Raw genomic sequence first — 10,266 nt, forward strand, 5'->3', positions numbered from 1 at the left:
ATCTTGCATCCTTTGCATCTGAGAATTTTGCCCCAGTATAACTCTTTGTTTCTCTGTCTGCACTAAATTCCCCTCAGTTCAGTTCAGTTCAGTTGCTCAGTCACTTCTGACTCTTTGTGATCCCATGGACTGTAGCACACCAGGCTTCCCTGTCCTTCACCATCTTCTGGAGTTTGCTCAAACTCATGTCCACTGAGTCAGTGATGCCATTCAACCATCTCATCCTCCATCACCCCCTTCTCCTCCTGCCTTCAATCTTTCCCAGAATCAGGCTTTTTTCCAATGAGTCCCATAGCATCTCCCATTCTTAGCCATTTCACCTCTTCCTCTTTTCTCCTTTCTCTAGTCCAAGCTTCTTTCCCTGTTTTCCTGGCTTACATGTGGAACAAGGTACCACTAAAAACCCACTTTCCCAGGTCTAGTATCCCATTGTTTGTCAGGCATTTGCAGATCTTCCCTGGTGGTTCAGTTGTTACAGAATCCTCCTAAAATGCAGGAGACCCGGGTTTGATCCTCGGGTTGGGAAGATCCCCTGGAGAAGGGCATGGCAACCCACTCCAGTAGTCTTGCCTGGAGAATCCCATGGACAGATGGAGTCTGGCAGGATACAGTCCATGGGGTCACAAAGAGTTGGACACAACTGAAGCGACTCAGCACACAGCATGTGCATAAAAAAAAAAACCTAGCCAAGAGTTTGATGACGTTTTATAAAAACGTTCAATCTATCACTCCATGGTTTGAGTAGAATATGAATAAGACATATATTCTTGGAGGTTTTGGAGAAAGTTAACAGTCCAAAGCAGTGTTTTCAGACATTCAACTTTATGACTTAATGAAGGATAAATTCATAACATGTGGTACTGGCAAGACTCTCAGAGGCAAGGAAAAGAAGTCTTGGAGGTTTCACAGCTTGATAATGAACAGTATCGTTAACAGAAATGGAGAAGTCAGGAGAGAAGAAGCAGCTGCTCAGGATTTTGATTGCAAGTGACAGAAATGCAATTTGAACTTCTAGGGACAAAAATGGAGACTTTATTGGTTCATGAAACCAAACTGCAGAAAAAGCAGGTGTGACACAGAGTCTCAAAAACATTTGGCAGCAGGAACCAGAAGTTTATCCCATTCTCCATCTGCATCTCTGTTTCTCCCATCTGGGTTCAGGTCATTCGTGGAGCTGGAATACATCTGCCAGCATCTCCCAGGCTCACATTCTCCCTACCTTCACACCAGGGATGACAATTCCAATAGAAAAACCCCTGGAACACTCTGATGGATCCGTGGGGTCACATGCCTACTTTAGTTGGAGGGAAGAGGCAGAACACTCTGCTTAGTTAGCAGTGCCCACTAAAATCACAAGATTGGTGGGTAGAGCAGTCCCTCAAAACAAAGGGAGGAAACATTTGCAAAAAGAAATGGGAGTACATGCTAGATAAATAAAGCAACTGGTGTTTACCATAGGGGACAGGCAGATAGTGCTTGTTTCTTCTGACATTTACAATTAGGTAAACTAGCATAAATCCCTAGATCACAGAGTCACATAATCTCAGGGTCCCATAAAAGTCATCTGATCCCACATCCTCTCTAATGTATTCATCGTTTTGGTAATTTTCTCAACAATTGATCTTCCAGCAGGCACTCAAACAATTCATCCCCTCCTTAAGCCCTCTGGCCACTGTAAAATGTTTCTGGTTGTTACAAAGTTGTTCCTTATAGTCAGATGAAAATCTATTACTTTATTATCTATTACTCTACCTGTGAGTCAATGGCAACTCCTTCCCTTGGTGGTAACCATAATGAATCACTTCTGTTGTGCAGGTTTGAAGAGAGCTCTCATTTTCCCTAATGAGTCTTTTCTTCCCAGGCTAAGTATCAATTTACTCCAATTATTTCTCATGTGGCATGAAGAGTAAGTCCCTTTGGACCTTTGTTCAGTGAACCCTTTCAACATTCAACAAATGATTAATCATGCACTTTGTGTCAAGCAGTAAACTAGACCTTGAGAATAAGGTGATGAGAAAAACATTACATTCTTCTTCTAAGGAGATTTACAGTCTAGGAGAAGAGAAAAATATTGCATATATAGTCACACAAAAAAGTGACAACAATAAAAAGTATTATAAAGAAAAACTATTATATGTTTTTCTTAAGTTTCAGTGCTCAGAATCATACAAAATGCTTCACGTATGGTCTTGCCAGCCGTAATAGGGAGTGGATTAAATATATCCACAAATTCTTTGCCACTGCCTTTAAAAAGGTGCCTTGAGTATGAGCTGAACTTGTGACTTGCTTTTAATGAATAGAAAAAAAGCAGAAGTGACAGAATGCCACTCCAGAGATTAGCTTATAAAAGGCATTGTAATTTTCTGGTTGCTTTTTTTTTTTTGCATCACTCCCTCTGGGGAAAGCCAGCTTCTAGGTCTTGAGAAAACCCAAAAAGCCCTAATAAAAAACGTATGGTGAGGAACTGAGGCCTCCAGACAACAGCCAAGTGTGCAATCATAGAAGGGTTCCTCCAGGCTCAGACAAGCCTTCAAATGACCAAAGCCCAGCCAAAAGTTTCATTGCAACCTTGTGAGAGAAACTGAACCAGAAACACCCAGCAAACCAGTCCTAAATTGCTGACCCACAGAAACTGAGATAACAAATACTTGTTTTAAGCTGCTACTTCTGGACAGAGTGCCTGAAGAACTATGGATGGAGGTTCATGCATGACATTATACAGGAGGTGGTGATCAAAACCATTCCCAAGAAGGAGAAATGCAAAAAGGCAAAATGGTTGTCTGAGGAGGGCTTACAAATAGCTGAGAAAAGAAGAGAAGCAAAAAGAAAAGGAGAAAAGGGAAGATATATCCATTTGAATGCAGAGTTCCAAAGAATAGCAAGGAGAGACAAGAAAGCCTTCCTCAGTGATCAGTGCAAAGAAATAGAGGAAAACAATAGAATGGGAAAGACTAGAGATCCCTTCAAGAAAATTAGAGATACCAAGGGAACATTTCATGCAAAGATGGGCATAATAAAGGACAGAAATGGGATGGACCTAACAGAAGCAGAAGATATTAAGAAGAGGTGGCAAGAATACACAGAAGAACTGTACAAAAAAGATCTTCATGACCCAGATAATCACGATGGTGTGATCACTCACCTAGAGCCAGACATTCTGGACTGTGAAGTGTAGTGGGCCTTAGGAAGCATCACTATGAGCAAAGCTAGTGGAGGTGATGGAATTCCAGTTGAGCTATTTCAAAATCCTAAAAGATGATGCTGTGAAAGTATTGCACTCAATATGCCAGCAAATTTGGAAAACTCAGCAGTGGCCACAGGACCGGAAAAAGTCACTTTTCACTCCAGTCCCAAAGAAAGGCAATGAAAAAGAATGCTCAAACTACCACACAATTGCACTCATCTCACACACTAGTAATGTAATGCTCAAAATTCTCCAAGCCAGGCTTCAACAGTACGTGAACTGAGAACTTCCAGAAGTTTAAGTTGGATTTAGAAAGGCAGAGGAACCAGAGATCAAATTGCCAACATCCGTTGGATCATGCAAAGAGCAAAAAGAGTTCCAGAAAAACATCTATTTCTGCTTTACTGACTATGCCAAAGCCTTTGATTGTGTGGATCACAAGAAACTGTGGAAAATTCTGAAAGAGATGGGAATGCCAGACCACCTGACCTGCCTCTTGAGAAATCTATATGCAGGTCAAGAGGCACCAGTTAGAACTGGACATGGAACAACAGACTGGTTCCAAATAGGAAAAGGAGTATGTCACCCTGCTTATCCACCCTGCTTATTTAACTTCTATGCAGAGTACATCATGAGAAACACTGGGCTGGAAGAAGCACATGCTGGAATCAAGATTGCCGGGAGAAATATCAATAACCTCAGATATGCAGATGATACCATCCTTGTGGCAAAAAGTGAAGAAGAACTAAAGAGTTTCTTGATGAAAGTGAAAGAGGAGAGTGAAAAAGTTGGCTTAAAACTCAGCGTTCAATAAACTAAGGTCATGGCATCTAGTCCCATCACTTCATGGGAAATAGATGGGGAAACAATGGAAACAGTGACAGATTTTATTTTTGGGGGGTCCAAAAATCACTGCAGATGGTGACCGCAGACATGAAATTAAAAGACGCTTACTCTTTGGAAGAAAAGTTATGACCAACTTAGACAGCATATTAAAAAGCAGAGACATTACTTTGCCAACAAACGTCCACCTAGTCAAAGCTATGGTTTCTCGATTAGTCATGTATGGATGTGAGAGTTGGACTATAAAGAAAGCTGAGTGCCAAAGAATTGATGCTTTTGAACTGTGGTGTTGGAGAAGACTCTTGAGAGTCCCTTGGACTGCAAGGAGATCCAACTAGTCCATCCTAAAGGAGATCAGTCCCGAGTGTTCATTGGAAGGACTGATGCTAAAGCTGAAACTCCAATACTCTGGCCACCTGATGCAAAGAATTGACTCATTTGAAAAGACCTTGATTCTTGGAAAGATTGAAGGTGGGAGGAGAAGGGGACGACAGAGGATGAGATGGTTGGATGGCATCACTGACTCAACAGACATGAGTTTGAGTAAATTCTGGGAGTTGGTGATGGACAGGGAGGCCTGGCGTGCTGCAGTCCATGGGGTCGCAAAGAGTCGGGCACGACTGAGTGACTGAACTGAACTGAACTGAGCTGAAGCTGCTACTTCTGGAGCATAATTGATTATTCCCCACTACAGACCATTAATATAATCAAAGTGTAACAACTGTACATCCACCCCATGAAATAAAACTCGTATTTTATGGAAAGACAGGAAAAACTTAAAAATTTCTCTGCCCTTTGGCCTCCCCTCTCTCCGCACTGTGCATTATGCATCCACCAAAACTCTCCCATTGGCAGGAATACCTGCTCAGCCATAAAGAGCACCGTTCTCCTAGCATAGGGCTTCCCTAGTGGCTCAGATGGTAAAGAATCTGCCTGCAATGTGGGAGACCTGGGTTCAATCCCTGGGCTGGGACGATCCCATGGAGGAGGGCATGGAAGATCCTTCTTGATCTTGTAAGGGGTCACATGACCTACTAGGATGACCCTTAGATCTGGATTATTTAAACTGTCAATAATATATCACTTGATGCACAGCCCTTTGTCTCAAAAAAAACTTATACAGCTGTGCCTTGACATCTAGAGGGCGAATTAGTTTTCAGAGCTTTCTGAGATGCTCTTCCCAGGTTATAATCTTCAAATTTTGACTTGAATAAAATTCTCCATTTATTTCTTAGATCAACTGATGTATTTTTCATTGATAATCTCACACTGACCATTTTGACTGTCACATTACCCTGTTCATTCACGTTGATTTTAGTCATATAATATTTCTGTTATATTTTCTTTCACATTCTGCTGACTTAGCACATTGTTCTAGCCTGTCAAAATCCTCTGGGAGTTTAATTTTCTTTCAGGATGACAAATTATCCCTACTCTTTGTGCCACTTCATGGAAGGAGCAGAACAGTAACGTCAAACTCCAAGAACCAGGTAGTAGGCCCAGATTTGCAACTAGGCACTTGAGTGACAAAGAGAAAATCTCCCAATGTCCTTAAGCCTCAGTTTCTTCATGTGCAAATTGAGTATAGTAATGCTGGTTTCAGGAGATGGAAGTGAGGAGGGCAAGACAAGGGTAAGAGGTTAAGAGGTACAAGCTACTAGGTATAAATAGGATATATTGTACAGCACATGGAACACAGCAGATATTTTATAATAACTACAAGTGGAGCATAATCTTTAGAAATTGTGAGTCAGTATGCTATACATCTGAATCTTGTATAATACTATAAATCATTACACCTTAAATGCATACATACATATATATTTAAAGCATGCTGATTTCATGGGGCTCTGAGGACAAACCTCAGATCTGTTCCTAGATCTAGGACTTATGAGCTAAAATGGACATTTTTCACTGTCAAGCATTTACTCAAACCTTGTCCCTTTCTTCTGGAAACAGTCCTAGAATTTCTGGGGGAATCACCCCCACACACTCTCAGTCCATATGGTTTAGCAAGCTTGATACCACCTCCCCAGCCCTAGGAAATGGTGTTCAATTATGATGCAAGGGAAAACTCAAGTACAAGTGACTTTCAACTATAGAAATGTTCATAGTATAGTTGTAGAAGAAGTGAAGTGAAGTGAAGTCACTCAGTCATGTCCAACTCTTTGCGACCCCATGGACTGTAGCCTATCAGGCTCCTCCGTCCATGGGATTTTCCAGGCAAGAGTACTGGAGTGGGTTGCCATTTCCTTCTCCAGGGATCTTCCCCACCCAGGGATCGAACTCGAGTCTCCAGTGTTGTAGGCAGATGCTTTTACCGTCTGAGCCACCAGGGAAGCCTGGACAGCGTATTAAAAAGCAGAGACATCAGTTTGCCTACAAAGGTGGGTATAGTCAAAGCTATGGTTTTTCTAGTAGTCACGTATGGATGTGAGAGTTGGACTATAAAGAATACTGAGTACCGAAGAATTGATGTTTTCCAACTGTGGTGTTGGAGAAGACACTTGAGTCCTTTGGACTGCAAGGAGATCCAACCAGTCAGTCCTAAAGGAAACCAACCCTGAATATTCATTGGAAGGACTGATGCTGAAACTGAAGCTCCAATTCTTTGGCCACCTGATATGAAGAGACGACTCATTGGAAAAAACCCTGATGCTGGGAAAGATTGAAGGCAGGAGAAGAAGGGGACGACAGAGGATGAGATGGTTGGATGGCATCACTGATTCAATGGATATGAGTTTGAGCAAGCTCCAGGAGATGCTGAAGGATAGGGAAGCCTGGCATGCTGCAGTCCATGGGGTTGCAAAGAGTTGGGACACGACTGAGCGACTGAACAAAAATAAAACAAAGTTTCTGATCAGTTGAACAATGTCAGACTCCAGGTCTGCATCTCTGAGGTTCTCTTGGCCTTCCTCTCATTGTCATGCTCCAGTCTTTTCATCATCACAAATTAATGTCAAAGTAGGAAGTTGCTGGGTGGGGTGTGGTTTATACACAAAGGAAGACTAGTTTCTCATTTAATCAGGAAAGAAGATTGTTATGGCTTTGTTAAATTGATATTTATTAAGTAGACCCCCGGGATGCTGGACAAAAGAGCACAAGAGGAATTGAAATAGAGATTAATTTCATATATAAATAAAAAGAGGTTTATTCCCTCCATAAGTACTAGAGGAAGTGCACTGGACTCTTTGACGGGGCACATGGGGAAGTTAAGGCAGGGTGCAAGCAGAAAGAGAGACAGGATCTGGGGTATATGCATTTATCAGGCTCTGTGGGTAGAGTGCTATGGCGTACTCAGGCTAAGGCTGAAATGGTCCATTCAAAAGATCAGGGCTTATTTTTAAAATGGATAACAAACAAGGGCCTACTGTATAGCATACGGAACTCTGCTCAATGTTATGTGGCAGCCTGGATGGGTTTGGAGTTTGGGAGAGAATATCGGATACATGTATATGTATGGCTGAGTCTTTTCGCTATTCAACTGAAACTATCACACAATATTGTTAACTGACTATACCCCGGTACAAAATAAAAAGTCAAAAAAATAAAAAATAAAAAGATCAGGGCTTTGGAAAGTACCAACAGGGGTCTTATCTAAGGGGGGAGGGGCACAGTGGGAAGACCCTGCAGGGTAGGAGGGACTATTTATCACAGAGGCTATTGGGGAAGTCATATCAGTTATTGACATTTACTTGTGACCCTGCAGGCTATTTATGATTTAGGGTATGAGCTTGCACGACGGGCCTAGTGTTAGTTTAAGTCTCCCACAGGTCACTTTGCCAAACGAAGGAGATGCTGAGGCAGCAGCACCATGGAGAGGCTAAACTCTCAGTAAAAATTTTCCTTGGAAGTCTGAAAGATCACCTCAATGGCCAGACTCAATCACATGAACATCCTTAGCTGGAAGGGAAGCAGAGAAATTGAGTATTTAGCTTTTTCAGACTCTCACTCAATGGAGAAGAGGGCTGGGAAATGCTGCTGGGGAGGCAGTTAATCAACAGCATGTGCCATAGGTAAGCACACGACCCAGGCTAGCCAATCAGCACATTCTATCCTTCCAGTCACAGGACAGGTGCTTGGATGTTCGGATCCGCGATTCTCCGTGGATCCTTGCAAGTCGGAAATACTGTGGCTATCTTCCCACCGGCAGCAAGGAGTCTGCCTGAGACTGGTGCCAACGCAGAGGGAAAAGAGGTGAGAGGCAAAGAGAAGCATATTCATGTCGACCTCATCTGAACGCTTTGTTACTGACATTCCTGAGTCAGCTACACTTCTCGGACCTGACGTTAATGTGAGCCAGTAAATCCCAAGCCCAGTGTGTTCCTTTAGTAACTGCAATGAACAGTGTTTCCCAGTATTCATACCTTGTAAAGTCTCTCACCTTGAATCTGTGCCAGCCTTCTGCCTTACTTTAACCAATAAACTATGGTAAAAGTGACATTGTGTAAGTTCTGGCCCTAAAGCCTTAAGATTACAGCTACTATACTCTTGGAAACCGGCCACTGTAAAACAAGTCTAACTACCCTGTGCTGTGAAGAAGCCTAAGCTAATCTTGAGGAAGAGTTATATGGGATAGAACTGAGGAACCTAGCTGTATTAATTAGCCAGGGTTTTCCAGAGAAACAGAACGAACAGGATAAACAAATATATATATAGATTTTAAAAGTATCTATTTATCTGTTTTTCTGGCTGTGTCATGTCTTAGCTGTGGCGTATGGGATCTAGTTCCCTAACTGGGGGTCAAACCCAGTGTCCCTGCATTGGGAGTCCTAATCTCTGGACCATAAGGGACATCCCTAGAGATTTATTATAAGGGATTGGCTCACATGACTATGGAGGCTTAGAAGTCCCATGATTTGCCATCTATGAGCTGGAGGCCCAGGAAAGCTGATGTTTTGTTCCAGCTCAAGCCCAAAGGCTTGAGAACAAGCAAGTGAAATGAAGTCGTTCATGTCTGACTCTTTGCGACCCCATGGACTGTAGCCTACCAGGTTCCTCAGTCCATGGGATTTTCCAGGCAAGAATACTGGAGTGGGTTGCCATTTCCTCCTCCAGGGGATCTTCCTGACCCAGGGATCGAAGCCGGGTCTCCGGCATTGTAGGCAGATGCTTTACCGTCTGACCTACCAGGGATTGAGCCAATTCTACAGTTAGCAAAGCCAATGTTGTAAGTTCCAGCCAGAGTCTAGCGCCCCAAGAACCAGCAGTGTCAATATCCAAGGAAAGCAGATGGATATCACAATTCAAACATAAAGAGCAAACTTACCTTTCCTCTGCCTTTTTGTTCTGTTCAGGCCTTCAGGGGATTGCAGGAAGCGCACCCACACTGGTGAGGCTGATCTTTACTCAGTGTACCAATTTGAATGCTAATCTCTTCCAGGCAAACCCTCAAAGAAACACCCAGAAATAATATTTTACCAGATATCTGAGAGCATGCCTTAGCCCAGTCATGCTGTCACAGAAAACTAACCGTCCTTCCAGCTGAGAGCAAGAACTGAGGCTCCCAACTGACAGCCAGCACAGACTTGCAGACCACGTGAATGAGCCATTGTGGAAGTGGAGGTTCCACCCCCAACTGATAAGCTTTCCCCCTGAGCCCCGTCCACACTGCGAATAAATAAAATGATTGTTGTCTTAAGCTACTAAGTTATGGTGTAGTATATTACATAGCACTAGACAACTGACACTTGATATATGCTTTTCTTCCACTCATTAAGTTAGTCTTAGGATTAAATGAAATATCATATATAAAAAGTCCCCATTAATGCTCAGATTCTTGCCAACTCCCAGTGACCACTGCTTTCCCAACTGCCTTGCAGAAATCTGGGATCACTGCCTCCAGCATAGCCTTGATTTTGAAGCTTTGGAAATGATCAAATAAAATGAGATAAAATAAGGTTAACTTAACTAGTAAATTCTTATTGACTCCCAGTGATCACTGCTTTCCTAAGTGGGTAAAGGATTCATTAAGTTTCTATAATCTTATAATTCATTAAGATTCTATAATCTTGCCACCGATAAAGAAAGGCACCGAAAGCCATTTAAAACTCAGCTTTGTCTATTCCTACATTTGTTTCTTGTTTATTTCTCTTCCCTTCTTTCTCCTATCCTGCCTCCTCCTCTACCTGCCATCTCCAGATTAGACAAAGTTTCTCTGACCTTGGCTTAGACTGGTTCTACTTGGCTCTAAGAGAAGAACCTTTACCGGTGCTTCTCCCATGGGCTGCCTGGGCATG

Source organism: Oryx dammah, unplaced genomic scaffold, assembly GCF_014754425.2.
Source record: "Oryx dammah isolate SB20612 unplaced genomic scaffold, SCBI_Odam_1.1 HiC_scaffold_14, whole genome shotgun sequence".
Lineage (NCBI taxonomy): Eukaryota > Metazoa > Chordata > Mammalia > Artiodactyla > Bovidae > Oryx > Oryx dammah.